Below are 18,755 nucleotides of genomic sequence, written 5' to 3' on the forward strand. Positions count from 1 at the left end.
AGTGGAACTTGCTAAGGTTCACTTGAAAGGGACACTGGAAAGGGAGGACAGCAGAGCAGCAATGGCTGGAGCTTCTGCGAAAAATGAGGGAAGTGCAAGACAGATATATTCCAAATAAGAAGAAATTTTCAATTGGAAGAAGGATACTACTGTAGCTGACAAGTGAAGTCAGAGCCAAAGTAAAAGCAAAAGAGATGGCCTACAAGGAAGCCAAAGCCAGTGGGAAGATAGAGGATTGGGAAGCTTTTAAAAACTTGCAGAAGGAAACTAAGAAGGTCCTTAGGAAGGAAAAGATGAATTATGAAAGGAAGCTGGCAACTAACATCAAAGAAGATACTAAAAGCTTTTTGAAGTATATAAAGAGTAAATGAGAGTTGAGGGTAGATATAGGACCAATAGAAAATGACACTAGAGATATTGTAATGAGAGAAGCAGAGATGGAAGAGGAACTGAATGTGTATTTTGCATCAGTCTTCACAGTGGAAGACATCTGCAGTATACCAGATATTCAAGAGTGCAGGGAAGTGAAGTGTGTGCAGTGAAAATTACAACTGAGAAGGTGCTCAGGAAACTTAATGGTCTGAGGGTGGATAAATCTCCTGGACCTGATGGAGTGCACCCTTGGGTTCTGAAGGAAGTAGCTGGAGAGATTGTGGAGGCATTAACAATGATCTTTCAAGAATTGATAGATTCTAGCTCTGTACCAGATGACTGAAAAATTGCAAATGTTAGTCTGCTAATTAAAAAGGGTGGGAGGCAGCAGAAAGGAAACTATAGACCTGTTAGCCTGACATTAGATTTGGGAAGTTATTAGAATAGATAGATAGATAGATACTTTATTCATCCCCATGGGGAAATTCAACTTTTTTCCAATGTCCCATACACTTGTTGTAGCAAAACTAATTACATACAATACTTAACTCAGTAAAAAAAAATATGATATGCATCTAAATCACCATTACGGAGTATCTGGAGGCACATGACAGGATAAGCCAAAGCTAGCATGGTTTCCTCAAAGGAAAATCCTTCTGGACTAACCTACTGCAATTTTTTGAGGAAATTAAAAGTAGGGTAGACAAAGGAGATGTAGTAGATATGGTGTACTTGGATTTTCAGAAGGTATTTGATAAAGTGTCGTACATGAGGCTGCTTAGAAAGATAAAAGCCCATGGAATTACAGGAGAGTTACTAGCATGGGTGGAGCATTGTCTGATCAGCAGAAAACAGAGAGTGGGAATAAAGGGATCCTATTCTGGCTGACTGCCGTTTACCAGTGCAGTTCCACAGGGGTATGTGTTTGGACCACAGCTTTTTATGCTGTATGTCATTGATTTGGACTCTGGGATTAATGGATTTGTGGCTAAATTTGCCGATGATACAAAGATAGGTGGAGGAGCAGATAGTGTTGAGGAAACAGAGAACCTGCAGAGAGACTTAGATGGTTTAGGGGAATCGGCAAAGAAGTGGCAAATGAAATATAATGTTGGAAAGTGTATGGTCATGCACTTTGGTGGAAGAAATAAATGGGCAGACTATTATTTAGATGGGGAGAGAAATCAAAATGCAGAGTTGCAAAAGGACTTGGGAGTCGTTGTGCAGCATACCCTAAAGGTTAACCTCCAGGTTGAGTCGGTGGTGAAGAAGGCTAATGCAATGTTGGCATTCATTTCTAGAGGTGTAGAATATAAGAGCAGGGATGTGATATTGAGGCTTTATAATCCACTTATGAGCCCACACTTAGAGTATTGTGTGCAGTTTTGGGGTCTTTGTTTTAGAAAGGATATACTGACATTGGAAAGGGTTCAGAGAAGATTCACAAGAATGATACCAGGAATGAAAGGGTTATCATATGAGGAATGTCTGGCAGCTCTTGGGCTGTATTCCCTGGAGTTCAGAAGAGTGACCTAAGCTCAGGGTTGTAAATATCACCAATATTTATATGGTGAAGTTGGTCAGTATTGATGGCATTCATTTTACCAGCCAATGCTGTGAAAACGCTTTAGACACATATATATATATAGCTAGGATGCCTAAGGCTTTTGCACAGTACTGTGTTTGTCAATGAGAGCCGAAGAGCAAATTTGTAGATTTGGTGGGAGCAAAGGATGTTTGGAATGGTGAGGGTGGAGCACCACAGCAAGGGTGTGGGACAGGTGGCAGAGAAGGAGTGCTGGGGTAGGGGTAATGGTGGCACAGATGCAGACACACCCAGCCCTGAGACACTAGGCAAGGTCATTTGATTCCAAACGATTGGTATTATTGACCATTACAGAACGTCTCTCCAGTGCTTCTCACTCCTTCCCCTCTCCCCTGCCCCTTCCCACTCTCAGTCCACAATAAAGACCCATACCAGAATCAGGTTCACTATCACTCAGAAATATCATGCAATTTGTTTCATTTTGCCGACACGCATACACACATGCATACACTCAGTGGCCACTTGACTTGGAATCTTCCATACCTAATAAAGTGTCAACTGAGGGTAGGCTCGTGGTTTTCTGCTGTTCTAATCCACTTTGAGGCTCATTCAGAGAAGCTCTTCTGCAGACCACTGTTGTATTGGGTGGCCCACTGTTGTAATGGGTGGCTATCTGATTTACTGTACCTTCAGGTCATATAGAAACCGTCTGGTCGTTCTCCTCTGAGCTCTCTCTTTAACAAGGCTTTTCCCCCACAGAACTGCCACTCACTGGTTTCACACCATTCTCTGTAAAATTCCTAGAGAGTATTATGTGTGAAAATGCCAGGAAATCAGCAGCTTCTGAGATACTCAAACCACCCCATCTGGCACCACTGGCACCAACTATCATTCCACAGCCATAGTCACTTAGATAACATTACTTCCCCATTCTGTTAACAACGGAACCTCTTGACCATGTCTACATGCCTTTATGTATTCAGTTGCTGCCAGATGATTGGCTGATTAGATATTTGCATTAATGGTTGGGTGTTCAGGTGTGCCTAATAAAGTGGCCATTGCACATGTGCTCTTTTGGCATTACCACTTCATTCCTAACTGGTCCATCCCTTATCTTAAGACTGATTCCTGGTTCTAGACTTCTAAACTAGAGATATTCTCCTCACATCTTTGTATACTTGAGTGGTTACCTCATGTTTTTCTAAACTCTGCAAAATAGAGACGTAAACTGCTTATTTGCTCTTCATGACAGGCCAGCTATCCCAGGCACCCGTTGCTATACAAATGTCATGGTGGGCGCTGACAGTCGGCTGAACTCAGGTGCGGAGGAATGGCAGATTCCCATGTAAAGACTGAAACAAACATTTATTCATAGGAAATCCAACAGAATATCGATGGCTTGACCAAGCAATACCACGACACAAATCATTCTCAGAACACAAGGTCCCCACGGTAATCGCTAATTGGGAGTCCCAATCAAATGATAGTTGTACACAGAAAACCCAAGCCAGTCAAAATAGACTTGCAAGATCAAACAGAAAACACAAGTGTCATTAAGTTTGTGGATAACACAGCCGTGGTTGGTCTTATCAAGAGTGATAACAAGGCAGCATATAAAGAGGAAGTGGAGTGGCTGGTGGATTGGTGTGAGAAGAACAATCTAAACCTGAACATGGATAAGATAAAGGAAATCATTGTAGACTTTAGGAAGGTGCTGACAAACCATCCCGCATATGCAAGTTCATCGATCCTCCACAGAGAGAGTTAAGTGCACCAAGTCCCTGCAAGGTCACATCACGGATTACCTCAACTGGTCCCTTAATATCATCTCCCTGAACAAGAAGTCACAGCAATGCCTCACTTCCTAAGAAGACTGAGGCAAGCAAGGCTCCCATCCCCCATCTTTACTGTGTTTTACAGGAGCACCACTGAGAGCATCCTGACAAGTTGCATCTCCATCTGGTATAGGAGCAGTTGAGCATCAGACCGGAATTCCCTACAAGGGACTGTGAGAACGGCCGAGAGGATCATAGGTGTCTCCCTACCACCCATCGGGGACATTTATCAGGAGTGCTGTGTACACAGGGCCCTTAGTATTATCAAGGATCCCACCCATCCATCCAGCATCCTCTTTGACTTTCTACCATCAGGCAGGAGACTCCGATGCATAAAAACAAGAACGGTCAGGATGAGAAACAGTTTCTTCCCCCAGGCCAATCAGCTAATGAACTCCCAGCCACATCATTTTCAAGGTATCACTGGTTAATTTGTTCTGTACCTTACAATATTTAGTATTAATGCACCTTAGTTTATTATTTATGTGTGATCCATCTATAGATTCTATCCTTACCTTCATAAGTTATTGTGTGCTATGTGTACTACTGTGCTTTACCCTGGTTTGAAGAAACATTGTCTTGTTTCTATATACATTGTGTGGATATTAACATTTCATGTATGTAATTAAATGACAACAAATTTCACTTAACTTGAACAAGTGCTTAATGACTCTAGATAAAACAACGATAACAAATATAGGTGCACAGGCCACAGGGCTCATGATACCACGCTGTTACACATCCAGGCAGCAAGCTTGCCCTGGTGCACTGGTAAACTTGGAATGTAATTCCTTTAGTAGAAGGGGCTTAGTCAGGGTGGAATTTGTTAAGTGTATCAAAATGGGTATTTGAGACGATATAGAAAGAACTCTTCTAGTGTATTCAAATAGTTCAAATTAACATCAGAGAATGTATGCAGCATACAACCTGAAATTCTTATTATTTGTACACATCCACAGTCAGAACCGCAAAGGCCCCCCCACCCCTCCCGTGCACAAGCAGCAGCAGAAGTATCGACCCTCCTATCTCCCTCCCACCACTTGCACCAGCAATAGCACCAACCCCCAACCCCCAGCATGCAAGCAATAGCAAAAGCCCCCAAACAGACCTTGACCTAGAATCCATTAGAAAACTATAGTCCAGAACCCAACACTTCAGTGTCTCAGACAAGCTCTCTTTCACCAGCGAGGGAGAGAGAGGTTGAACCAATTTTACAATCATCCTCGTTGCTTCTCCGAGTCCCCGGCTCCGGGACTGACAGGCTCTCACTCACCATCAACAGAGAGCAAGGATCACTCGAGCACAGAGGCCTTCTTCTGGCTGCAGCACACAAGGCCTGCTGCCCCGATGCTTCGGCCTCCCACGACACTTCATTTGGCGGCATTGGCGAGGAACTGGGTCATCCACAACATGGCGGCACCCCAAAGGAACGCATCTTCTAGGCCACACCTAGAGATATTGAAACGCCAGGCCGCACGGTGAAAGCCCACCACTCGCAGAGAACCATAGTTTGAGTTGCAGCTATAGATCACGAACTCCGACAGGATCCCAGCCACCTTGAAAAGAAAAGAAAAGCATGAGAGAAAAGCAATCAATCAAATTAGTTAGACTGGATTTTCCTTGCACAAAGCCACGCAGATTATCCAAGATCACCCCCTTAACTTCAGAAATGTACATAAACATGAATTGAATTGAATTGACTTTATTACTTACATCCTTCATATACATGAGGAGTAAAAATCTTTATGTTATGTCTCCGTTCAAATGTGTTATGTGCAATTATAGTACATAATTTATAATAAATATTATGTACAACAGGGTAGTCAATATAACATAGAAATATAGTTGCGTCAGCATGAATTCATCATTCTGATGTTCTGCTGGAAGAAGCTGTCCCAGAGCCTGTTGGTCCTGGCTTTTATGCTGCGGTACCATTTCCCAGATGGTAGCAGCTGGAACAGTTTGTGGTTGTGGTGACTCGGGTCCCCAGTGATCCTTCGGGCACTTTTTACACACCTGTCTTTATGAATGAAAACACAAAATGCTGGCAGAACTCAGCAGACCAGACAGCATCTATGGGAGGAGGTAGTGACGATGTTTCGGGCCAAAACCCTTCATCAGGAGTGAAGTAACATGGGATAGTGGAGAGGGGATAAGAAGTGGGGGGAGGGATGAAGTAGAGAGCTGGGAAGTGATAGGCTAGAGAGAAATGGGCTGGGGGATGGTGGAGAATTACGGGAAATAAAAGAGAAAGAAAGGTAGGGCTGGGGGGAGATTATAGTGAGGGGGGAAAAAGAGAGAGAAAGAGAACCAGACTAAAATAATAGATAGGGATGGGGTAAGGGGGGGTTGCAGGGGTATCAACGGAGGTCTGTGAGTTGGATGTTCATGCCGGCAGGCAGGAGGCTACCTAGGTATTGCTCCATTGACCTGCGTGTGGCCTCATCTTGACGGTAGAGGCGGCCATGGACAGACATGTCGGAGTGCGAGTGGTCTGTGGAATTGAAGTGTGTGGCCACAGGGAAATCCCACCACTGCTGGAGCACCAAGCGCTGGTGTTCGGCGAAACGGTCTCCCAATCTGCGGCGGGTCTCCCCAATGTATAAATGACCACATCGGGATACAGTATATCACTGCCAGTTGACTAGCAGGTGAAGTGGTGCCTCACCTGAAAGGACTGTCTGGGGCCTGGGATGGTGGTGAGGGAAGAAGTGTGGGGGCAGGTGTGTATCCGGTGCTCCCAACGTGGCCATTTATACATTGGGGAGACCCGCCGCAGACTGGGAGACCGTTTCGCCGAACACCGGCGCTCAGTCCTCCAGCAGTGGCGGGATCTCCCTGTGGCCACACACTTCAATTCCACAGACCACTCCCACTCCGACATGTCTGTCCATGGCCTCCTCTACCGTCAAGATGAGGCCACACGCAGGTCGATGGAGCAATACCTAGGTAGCCTCCTACCTGCCGGCATGAACATCCAACTCACTGACCTCCGTTGATACCCCTGCCCCCCCTTACCCCCATCCATATCTATTATTTTAGTCTGGTTCTCTTTCTCTCTCTTTTTTCCCTCCTCACTATAATCTTCCCCCAGCCCTATTTTTCTTTCTCTTTTATTTCCCATAATTCTCCGCCTTTCCCCTAGCCCATTTCCCTCCAGCCTATCACTTCCCAGCTCTCTACTTCATCCCTCCCCCCATTTCCTATCCCCCCCTTGACCATCCCATGTTACTTCACTCCTGATGAAGGGTTTTGACCTGAAACGTTGTCACTACCTCCTCCTATAGATGCTGTCTGGCCTGCTGAGTTCTGCCAGCATTTTGTGTTTTTATTTATTTCCAGCATCTGCAGGTTCACTCGTGTGTCCTTGTAAATGTCCTGAATAGTGGGAAGTTCACGTCTACAGATCCACTGGGCTGTCTGCACCATTCTCTGCAGAGTCCTGCGATTGAGGAAAGTATGGTTCCCATACCAGGCAGCGATGCAGCCCGTCAGGATGCTCTTAATTGTGCCCCTGTAGAAAGTTTTTAGGATTTGGGGGCCCACACCAAACTTCCTTAACTGTCTGAAGTGAAAGAGGTGCTGTTTTGCTTTCTTCACCACACAGCCGGTATGTACAGACCACATGAGATCCTCGGTGGTGTTTATGCCGAGGAACTTAAAGCTGTTCACCCTCTCAACCCCAAATCCACTGATGTCAACAGGGGTTAACCTGTCTCCATTCCTCCTGTAGTCCACAATCAGCTCTTTTGTTTTGCAACATTGAGGAATGCTGGAAATTCAGACCTTCAATATCCACTGTCATTCAAGGTTCCCTAATCTTGCTGTCTTTGCCTTTCACCCTTACTGAAACATGTTGGCCCTGAACTCTGTTTTATAGGACTCTGACTATCAGTTGTTGTTTATCAGTACATATCTACTCCCAATTTACTTTTGCAAGGTTCTCTCATACACCATTGAAATCAGCTTCTCCTCTGTTTAAGACCTTAACTTGAGGACCAACCTTTATCCCTTTCCATAAGTTCCTTAAAAATTTACAGCTATATAATCACTGTTTGCAATATATTGTTCCCATTTCTACCATCTCACCAGTTCTATTTTTAAGATAAGGTTAAATAGGCTAGTGTCCATGATAGAGTTGGCCGAGCACACAACTTTCTACAGCTTTTTCTAATCCTGTGCAGTAAAGATTACCTGCTGTGTGGACTGTAATAAAACATTTGATGATATATCATAGAGTAGGCTGGTCCAGATGGTTAAGGCACATATAATTCAGGGCAAGTTAACTAAATGAGTTAGTGATATTATTCAGAAAGATGCTTTTCGAACTGGCAATCTGTGACCAGTGGTGTACCACAAGAATTATACTGACACCCTTGTTTATGATGTTTAGATGTCATTGCAGGAGCTGTAATTAATGAGTTTACAGATGATAAAGTTGAAAGTTGTTGATGCTGTGAGGGTGCGGAAAGTTGTCAAGAATCAAGAATTGGAGATCAGCTTTATTTGCTGTATGCATATACATGTATTAGGAATTTGATGTGGTACATTGGTGCATCATGCAACAATATTCATCAAGCATAACTCTGCCACAGATGATGTGAAAAGAGGAGAACTGGGCATTGGGCTAGCAAGCCCATCCTGTAAAAACCCAGTGCTGCAGAAGTGGCAAAAGAAGCTCCAAAGACCTCTTCCTTTCATCCTGGGAGAGGAAGGATACACCACAGGTGAGCAACACCTGGAGACAATGTGAAAGACTGGTCCAGATCAAAGGTCTCTGGTGAGCTACGGTTGGAGGCCTATGCCCTAGTCAGGATGATGGGTTTAAGAAGAAGAAGAATTCAGCAAATATAAAGAATAAAGAATTATCTAAAAATAATTTTTTAATAAAAAAGCTGATAGTTAGAGATGTAATGATGGATATAGAATAAAACCTGCATAAATAGATAAAGAACATTATGAAAAGTGGTTTAAAGTGTGTACAGTGCAATGCGGTGATGGGAGTAATTGATAGAGGGGGGTGCGGGGCCAACCAGAATGTTTGATCCTATTAACTGCCTGGAAGAAGGAACTTTTAAGATAGTGTTAGGTTTTGTTTTAATAGCCCTGTAGTGTTTCTGGAAGGGAACCTTTGGAAAAGAAAGTTTGCAGGTTGGGTAGAGTCCACAATTTTTCCTGCCTGCTTCTTTGTTCTGGTCACGTACAACTCTACAAGGTCGGGCAAAGCATTCACAGACTGAATTTAATCGTGACAAGTGTGAAGTGATGTATTTTGGGTAATCGGGCAGGACATGCTCAGTAACTAGGAGATGCAGAGAAGATTAATCAGGATGTCACCTGGGTTGAAGAGGATAGTTATTGAAGAGAAGGATAGGGTGTGTCTGAATTCTATGGTGCAAAAAAGTCTGGTGGGGAGTGACCTGATAGAAGTGTATAAATTCACATCATCATTATGTGCCATGCAGTATAATGCAGGTGATCATGATCTTTTGACCATGACTGTTCTTTTGGTAAATTCTACAGAAGTGGTTTGCCATTGCCACCTTCTGGGCAGTGTCTTTACAATATGAGTGACCTCAAGCCATTATCAATACTTCAGCGACTGTCTGCTCGCATCAGTGGTTGCATAGCCAGTACTTGTGATGTGCACCAGCTGCTCATACAGCCACTCACCACCTTATCCTGTGGCTTCACATGACCCTGAAGCAGGTGTTACACCTTTCCCAAGGGTGATCTGCAGGCTAGCGGGGATGCAGTGCCTTACATCTTCCCCTCCACCCCAGTCCACTTGAACAATGAATTTATGAAACAGGGTCTGATTAGATCTGAACTGAACTCCCAAGTTCTTGAGTACAGTAAATCAGAATCAGAATCACTGACCTAGGTCCTGAAACTTACATATTGAGATACAGGCGGGGTCAGGCCCTTCCGGCCCTTCCGGCTGCGCCGCCCAGCAATGCACATATTTAACTCTTGCCTAATCCGGGGACAAGTTACAATTTACAATGAACCTACCGTCTGGCCCGTCTTCCTGCACTTTGTGGGGTGTGTTTTTAAAGTTTTATACAGGCATACAGGCTCGTTTCCCCTTTGGCTTTGTTATTCCAGATCTTATATTTTTAATTTCCCGGTTGTTCTACATATTTGCTGCCAATACTTGGAAAATCAGAGGCTCTTGCAAAAATGTAAACATTCCCCGGAACTTTGAGAGAATGTCAAGCTGTTCGAACTATATCAGAGCCTGCATTAATTTCTTGCCACAGATCGGCGAACTTCATATAAAAGATTTTATACAATCCACTTAAAATTCGCTATTTGATTTTCAATTGGTATAGCATTTAACACTCAACTCTTGCGATTTCTTAGCAGGGGTCCCGAACCTTTTTGTGGACCCCTACCATTAACCGAAGGGTCCGCGGACCCCAGATGGGAATCCTTTCTGGCATCTTCCTTTCCAGCCCTGAGGAAGGGTCTCGGCCCGAATCGTCGACTGTTTATTATTCTGCAAAGATGCTGCCTGACCAGCTGAGTTCCTCCAGCATTGTGTGCGCGTGTTGCAATTTCCATTCTTTTTTTTTGTGATTAACTGTAACTAGAGTTTGCCTTTCATTGATACCTTTCATTTACCATATATCGGGGCTAGGGCAATTGTGTTAGGATTGTTATTAAGATATCGGGGTCGTGCTAATGTTTCGATTATTTTTTACTGTTTTCAGTGGTAATAGAGATGCTGGGCATCTCTTTGGAGATAAGTTTAAATTTGATATTTAATTGATATTTAATTTATATTTAACTCTTTTTTCTATATACTCGGTTAATCATTAAACAAACAGAGAAGATATATTAAAATAAATTCAGGATGTAAAACTACTCTTGGAATTCAAATATATGTCCTTAATGTCTTTTGCTCGATGTCGGAGTTCTCTGAAGTTAGTCAAACTGTTCACCGTCCGGTCCTTTCCCCAAGCTGCCGCTAGGGATCGCTGAATATATAAACTGTACTTAATGCATATCACTCCAATCTTCCCCGTCAATTTACAGTATCACCACCCCCTGCTCTCAAAAATAAATTCTCTAGGAATAATTGTTGCTTTATCCATTTCAGTAATAACGGTAAGAATTAATTTGAGTTCTTGAAGCAAATCTTCCACTGTGACAGAAGGATTGTGTTTCCATTGGAAATCTTACTGTTCCCGTTCACTCTGGGGCACAAAAGGTAAATGCATTAGTTCTGGCTTGTTTTAACCCGCCATTTCCACGCTCTGATTTCTGGTACAAAATTTAGTCAAACTATGAATGATGACCGCCTCAAATCTTAATGCACTGATTATTTAAATTCTGAGACAGCTAACGCTTTGCCGAAGTATCCGACTGTGAAAAAAGACACGAATCCGGTCAAATCAAATTAACGGTCGCCGCAGCCCCGTGTATTAATTTTACCTTAGTCAACTAAATTTTAAAAACGGTTCAGTGAATTGATAAATGTTTGTTTAGAATAAACATTTATGAAAACTTTTGTTCCGTTTTTTTTGCTTGATAAAGTTTGAGAAACTTTGAGTGAACACGTGAGATTCTGCAACCGCTGGAAATTCAGAACACACACGAAATGCAGAGGAGAAACACTCCAGGTCAGGCAGCGTCTGTGGAGGAGAATAAAGACTCGAGATTTCCGGCCGAGACCCTCTCACTCTTTCACCATTCCTGAAGAAGAGTCTCGGTTTGAAACATTGACCGTTCATTCACTTCCATAGATGCCGCCTAACCTGCTGAGTTCCTCCAGCATTTTGTGTGTGAAGCGTTGAGTGAGTCTGGAACGCGCGTTCTTATATCGGCTCAGTAAATAGTTTTATTCATATCCATTATGCCCAATTTTTTATATAGAAAAGCCGAGGCGAGTTCAATAGAATTATGACAGCCTATCCTTTGGACTGTTCCCTCTTATTGTTCATCCACATAAAGACAATACCTTACAGCAAGACCTCTGCACTGCATCGAGATTTGAGTCAATGTGCGTCACCAAACACTTGACGTAAAGGTCATTCTAATTATGTAACATTTCCAAAACAAGCAATTATATTTCAGAGATAATTATTCATTTTCAGTGTCATAAATCGCATATTTTGCGAAGTAACCACGCACGAAATATTGGAGGAACTCAGAAGGCCAGGCAGCATCTATGGGAAGGAGTCACAGAGTCAAAAAACACGGAGACTCGCCAGTGTTATCGTTAACGTTTCGAGCTGAGACCCTTCATCAGGATTCGGCCCGAAACGTTGACTCGTGATTCCGTTCCATGGATGCTGCCTGACCTGCTGATTTCCTCCCGCATTTTGTGCGTGTTACTCCGGATTTCCAGCTCTTGTGTTTATCATTGCAGATTACGAAAATTGTTCTGTCAATAATTGGTACTTAATCGGCTGAGCACTCAATGTTTACATTGATATTTCTTGTTTATTCTCTCGCGAATGCATTTATAATCTAAACTGGACATACTCTACAATTCACTGTTCTATTTTACCTCCCGTCTTTATCACAAATGTAGAACGACAAACCCTGCAACTTGTGGTCTTGGTAATGTTTATTTAATTATTTATTCCTTTTATTTGAACTGTTTGTCAGTCTTGTTTGTGTGTAGATTTCCATTGATTTGATCATGTTTCTCTCTTCTGCTTTGAATGTCCGCTAGAAAGTGAATCTCAGGGTTATATATGGCGACATAAATATACTTTTTGATAATAAATTTACTTTGAACTTTGAACTTTGAAATTCTTTCAACTGTGTTTTGTTATGATAGTTGTTTTCCAATCAAATATTTATCGCAGCTATTCTTCCAAGTCCAATTATGCTTGCCTAAATGTATAATTAATTATATTTCTTTTGACTCCGCTTTTTTTAAACTGCTGAAGCTCTTACTTGTTTCGTTCCTCGTTTTCAGAAACCACCTCAGAGTAACGAAGACTCAAAGTGTTGTAATCTAACTACTATTTTGTTTATCCTGTGGATCTTCTTTACATTTTTGGCGATATTTTCCATTTAAAAATCATACATTAACTAAAATTAATCCTTTCCGATGTAAATCCTTTGTAATCCGATTTTTAGCTTCCGTGGCCTTTGTACATCAGACGTTCAAGAAGCCGGTGTACAAAATGAAATTGTCCCGATGGGTAGGTTATGTCACAAATGTAATCGTTTAGACCATCTTTAAAACTGTAAACTTAAGGAAATTTCGCTAGCTGTGGAAATATTACGCATTCTAAGATTTGGGATTAGTGAACTGTCTTTAAACATATGTTGAAAATTATAAATGCCGGGTTGTATTTCGATAAGTCGTCCCGCGGCGTACACTGTCACAGTTTGTTATTTTGCCTACATATTCGATGTTCATTTGACTTTAATTTTTCTATTCACTGCCGATCATATTCAAAACTCCAGAGAGCAGGATAATATACAAGCTCACTATCTCCCGGCAAGATTATAACATAAGAGTTTTGGACGATTGGAAAAGCGTCAACTGCGTCACGTTCAATCTGATTAACGGGGGAAAAAACAGTTTCTTTAAGCTTAGTAACGCGTATCTTCTTGTATCCTCAATGTCAACATTTATTCCTTTCTATTGGTACATCTGTGAGTGTTGAAGGTGACCATGAACTTGTTATTTATTTTTCTCTGGAGAATGATGTAAAATTATGTTTTATTTTACAACTCCCCAAAGTAATTTGGATGTAGAAACTTTCAAATAGGAGATCAAACTAGTCAAGCATCAATAGTTGTGATAATTTGTACATATATATTTAAGTCTTGCAAGAAAGTTAGCGTCTTAAGAAGTTCCCTTGAAAAAGAACATGAAGCTGAAATCACCGCGATACCGTAAAATTACAATCATATTTACAAACGAGTGACGGCATAACGAATAATGTAGTCTTGCAACTTAGGCTGGCTGTCTGAGAACATCATCTTTCGTCGGGGGTACCCTTTTGCATTTACGGGAATAATCAAAATACTGCATCTGAAAGTGTCAAAATCAACACTCCAAAATGCGAGAATAACGTGGAAGGTTTCACTGTAACTATATTCGACGTAACAGTCTCATTAGCAATCATTTCTATTTGGGAAAGCAAATAAGTAATTAATTCTGTCCAATTGTTTAAAACATCAAAAGAGCAAAGACTAAGCACCTTTACGTTAGATTAAACTTATAAAATACCGTGGAGGCATACGTTTTAATAATATAATAATGTTTTGTTGCTTCACTTTAGAAAAGTGCTTGGTTGTTAGAACTTAAAAGATTGGAGAGCCGAAGAGCAGAATATAGGAGCGTCCTTTTAGAACGGAGATGAGGAGGAATTTCTTTAGCCGGCGAATGGTGAATCTGTGGAATTTGTCGCCAGAAGAGGCTGTGGAGACCAAGTCATTGGGTATATTTGATAAATTCTTGATTGGTCAGGGCATGGAAGAATACGGAGAGAAAGTAGGAGATTGGGGCTGATAGGGAAATAATGAAATGGGAAAAACTCGATGGGCCAAATGGACTAATTCTGCTCCTATATCTTATAGTCTTATGGTCTTAGAGACTTGTAAAATTATCAGTAAGGTCAATGAACCTTTTAATGCCTAACTCAAACATTAATAACGAATTCCTACAATTTGGGATGCATTTACAAAATGTGAAGTATTCTGCGTATTTCCTCCAGTACGCTTTGACACAAACATGCGTATTTTATACGACCAATACATGTAATTTTGATTGCTTAGCGATCGATGTTTATACTGTTTAAGGCTGGAAGCAAATTTATTTCACAGTTCAAAGTAAGTTTGTTATCAAGGTACATATATGTCACCATATACAGCCCTGAAATTAATTTTCTTGTGAACATTCACAGTAAATACGAGAAACACATTAGTATCAATGAAATACCGCACACAGCAGGACGGACAAGCAACCAAGGCGCAACTGATTTCTGTTTAGGTTATCAGCATTTGCGAGCAAACAACTAGAAGATTAGAAACCTATTATTAATTCCTCGCGCGGCACATTTCCTACAACTATTCTTTTAATAAATGGATGATATAAATAACGTTTATTTGTGAAAGGGATCATGTGTCATTATAGGAACATTATACATAGCATTTTCTTCGAAATAATTTCATCTATGTGCTCCGGGACTATATTAACTCTGTGTGTGTGTGGGGGGGGGGGGGGGCTGAAGGTCGCGGTGGTGGCATTTTGTAAATTTTGCAAAACGTTTAATGATGGTATTGTGTTCCTTGACCTCCGCGACATTTTATTAATATAAATCGCCTAGATTTTTATGATTACTCGAAATACCTCAAACCAATCACTTGGCCCATCTTATTTTGACAAGAGTCTGTTTGACCCCAGATATTTATTATATATTTATGAGACAATTAAGCTATAACTCATCGTAAAGCTACAGAGTAACAATTAACAGTAAATATACATATGCAAGAGTTAGGGCACGAGACCTGTCCTTCAAATACAGATGGATTTCAAACTCACCATCGTGTCTTCATTTAAAACACAGGTAGAATTTTACATATTTCATTCCGGGAAGCACCTGGACATCTGGTACAGGTCTTATCGAAAGCAATTCTGAAATGACCTAACATTTAAAACAAGCTTCCGGTCACTTACTTTACAACATTTGCATTCTAAGTTTGAACATATATATAAAAAAATCTCGGGGGGGGGGAGCAGATGCATGAATCTATAATCTCTTTTGCTGTATGTGTGCGCGTGTACAGTATATATATTATTGTATATCGTATATATATTATTGTAATTTATAGATTTTTAAATTATGCACTGCTGCAGCAAAACAATAAATTGTCACGATATACGCCAGTGATATTAAACCTGGTTCTGATTCTGATTCTGTTTATTTAATCTCATCTTGAACCCGTGCTACTGATCTGCAGCATAAAAGTTCACCGTTTTGTAGCTATCCGGCACTTGAACGGCAGAGAACGTGCAGAATAGTCCAAATGCTCACGGTCACTAAAACTCTGACCACCCAAATTACATTACGTTCATAATTTCACGTGCGGCATCGCATAAATTACACAGGTCCGTGGTAGCTGAATTAAGAAAGGCTTTTTTGTGCAGAGAGTGTGGGAAGGTGGGTGGGGTTGGTCGAATCCTTTGCAACTTCCCAATGTTGAAGAGGAGAGTAAATTGCGCCAAAAAATTCCATTAGTTTTACCGCCGTTTAGATCATTCGCATCATTACAAAGTCTTAATAGCAAAAGGGGGTTTTTCAAACAGCCTATTGTGTTTGAGACCCGTTGGTCAACTTTCGGGTGTGCCCAGAATAACCAAAGAGTGGCCAACGTCACGTTTTAGCGACTTGCCCATGGAAGCCTCTTTTGGCTAACGTACAAAATATTTGCCTTTGACTCTGCAGAGATATGGTCCCAGACAGGGTACCAGACAGAATTCTCGGCACTTTCAGTGTCCAGAGACTGAGGGTAGAGCTCAGGGACCGCTTGGTACTGAACAGTAAGTAAGTAAACGGACTGATGCTCGACGCTTTTTTTCCATCCAATCCGACATGAGTATTTGCTATGCAGTAACACTGGCGAACTGATTAAATCATTACACAATATCGGCCGAACTTCTGATTTGGAAATCTTGATTCTACACATAAAACAATGAAAGCATATTTAGTAAATAGAGCATAAACTCAACTGTTATTTAACAAGTTCTATAAGGAAAATGCAAACTCGATAGGTTAGAACTTGATTTAATGCGTCTTTTACAGTAACTCTTGCTTTTTAAATAGGTAGTTATCAATGGTATGCAAGTTCGTCTTTCTTAGAGCAGCTGTTGTGTTTTTCACTTCCATGCGTGTGAGTTATAAATGCATTTTTTCTGCTAAATCAAATGTACTTCTAATAGAAGGTTGAAACTTTCTCAAGAAACTGAGGTTTTATGATGCTAGCTAAAATTGCAAAAACGTGTAAATTGTATTCACGTAGGGTGTACTAGGATTAGTAACTTTTCAAGCTATGGTAACTAATTTAATAAAGCCTGCAATTGTTGGTTCGGTTTTAAATAGTACTTAAAATATGCTTATTGTAGAACGTGAAACAACGGTAGTTACATCAACTGAAGAAAATGCGTATTTGTAAATTATATTTCTTATATATAATGTTGCGTTTATCTTTAATGAATATAGTCCCCTCCCAAAAACATTAAATATTGATAAATTGAAGAACTGTGCAGCGAAGTACTTTTCTATGATGTTTAACTTATTTTGAACATAATTAGTCGTGCATTATATACCATACGATGGTAAAAGTAATATTTAAACTTGACAGAACCTATTTCTCTCTTTGAGAGTAACACATACACAATGTTGGGTGTACTCTGCAGGTCAGGCAGCATCTATGGAAGGGAATAAGCTGTCAACGTTTCTCGCCGAGTCCCTTCATAGAGTCTCGGTAAAAGGTCTCAGCCCGAAATGTCGACTGTTTATTCTCTCCACAGATGCTGCTTGACCTGCTGAGTTCCTCTAGCATTTTGTGTGTGTTACTCTGGATTTCCAGCATCTACATAATCTCTTCTATTCCCTCTTTGAGACCGTTTGGCAAATCATATTTTCTTCATTCTCATTCTATAGTGTAGTTAAGCCTAACTATGCAGTTATTTAAAATTAGTTTGCAATAGAAAAATTAATAGAAGCTCAATAAGTAGATTATTGTTTTGTACGCAATATTTATATTTATATACATTGAAAGCATATGTTCCTTTCAATATAATCCACGTGTACAAAACAAGTCTCAAGACTGAAATATTAATACTGTACTTTACTGCACCGTGCATCTAAATTCGGCCATGTTGAGTTCTGTGAAATATTTTGTATCCAATCATAATCTATGATGGTTAAGCTGGAATAGAAATGTTATGGATTCTTATATTGCAATGAAAATAAGCCTCCTGGCTATCTTATGTCGACCAATAAGTAGTTCGGTGAATATTTGCTGCAGTTTAATGTGTCAATGTGTTTCTGACTCCTTCCCTTAATGTCGCCTTTCATTGCCTCGTAATAATTCCATCAGCCCTATACAGGCAATTACGAAATTACAAAGGGAAATTTATCGAAAATATTATTTTGGCACCGTTTAGGAAATTAACGGTTCATAAAATGCGGTTCCTAACAATGATCCAGAATACATTATTACACATAATTACTCCAGAAGGAAAGAAGAACTGCATTACAGCACAACGTGGTAGTAATCTAACGTAAGGCATCTCATCTTACTGTGAGCCGTGACTTCCTGAATGAATTACGCAAGTTATCGATACTGTTAAAGATATGTTGATTCATTCCAAATATATGAACAATCAACATAGGTTTTCAAAGAAGTTGAACAAGAGCCTCGTGTTTTGCTCCGGCCTACCATTAATAAGTGGAAGCTTAATTGTATTTAATAGACTGATATTCTCCTTTCAATAGTCAAAGTCTGAATTGTTTATCGTCATAAGTTATCGTTTTCTATTGTGCTGTTTTATGATTTTACAAACTATTTGCAAAACATCCCTGTACTGTACTATAATTGGCTTTTGCAAACCTAGAATGAAAATGCAGCCAGTAGATGGCGCCATTCGACTACTTGCGACTCCTACAAATGCTATCAAGGTGATACCAGTATTTCATGTTGCTATGCAGGATTTTTCTCTCTCTCTGGTTATGCACTCACTTAAATTGGGTTCCACTGCAGTCCTTATCTTTTTTTTTACTGAATACAAATATATTTTCTAAAATGACTGCCATATTTAGTCCAATGCAAATTAAAGAAAAACAACACCTGAAATATTTGTTCATGAACACGTTGATGCACATCATCTTTCTCCACACCATTTCTCAAATACTGTATTAATCAATATTACTTCCGATGGCCTTTCTCTGTGCTGTCTCAACAATAAAATTCCACGTAATAGTTCGTTCAAATCTACTTTAAAATAGAATGCGTAAATATTA

The 18,755-nt window shown here is 40.6% G+C and overlaps 1 long non-coding RNA gene across 1 annotated transcript in view; it reads right to left on the bottom strand.

The window, feature by feature from the left end:
- LOC140738943 (uncharacterized) overlaps positions 1 to 18,755 on the bottom strand; it is a 39,318-nt gene that overhangs the window by 17,449 nt on the left and 3,114 nt on the right. The window contains exon 2 of the long non-coding RNA XR_012101483.1: positions 5,027 to 5,309. This is a non-coding gene — a long non-coding RNA (uncharacterized lncRNA). The remainder of the gene's footprint in view (positions 1 to 5,026; positions 5,310 to 18,755) is intronic.

This window comes from Hemitrygon akajei, chromosome 2, assembly GCF_048418815.1.
Source record: "Hemitrygon akajei chromosome 2, sHemAka1.3, whole genome shotgun sequence".
In the NCBI taxonomy this organism is placed as follows: Eukaryota; Metazoa; Chordata; class Chondrichthyes; order Myliobatiformes; family Dasyatidae; genus Hemitrygon; species Hemitrygon akajei.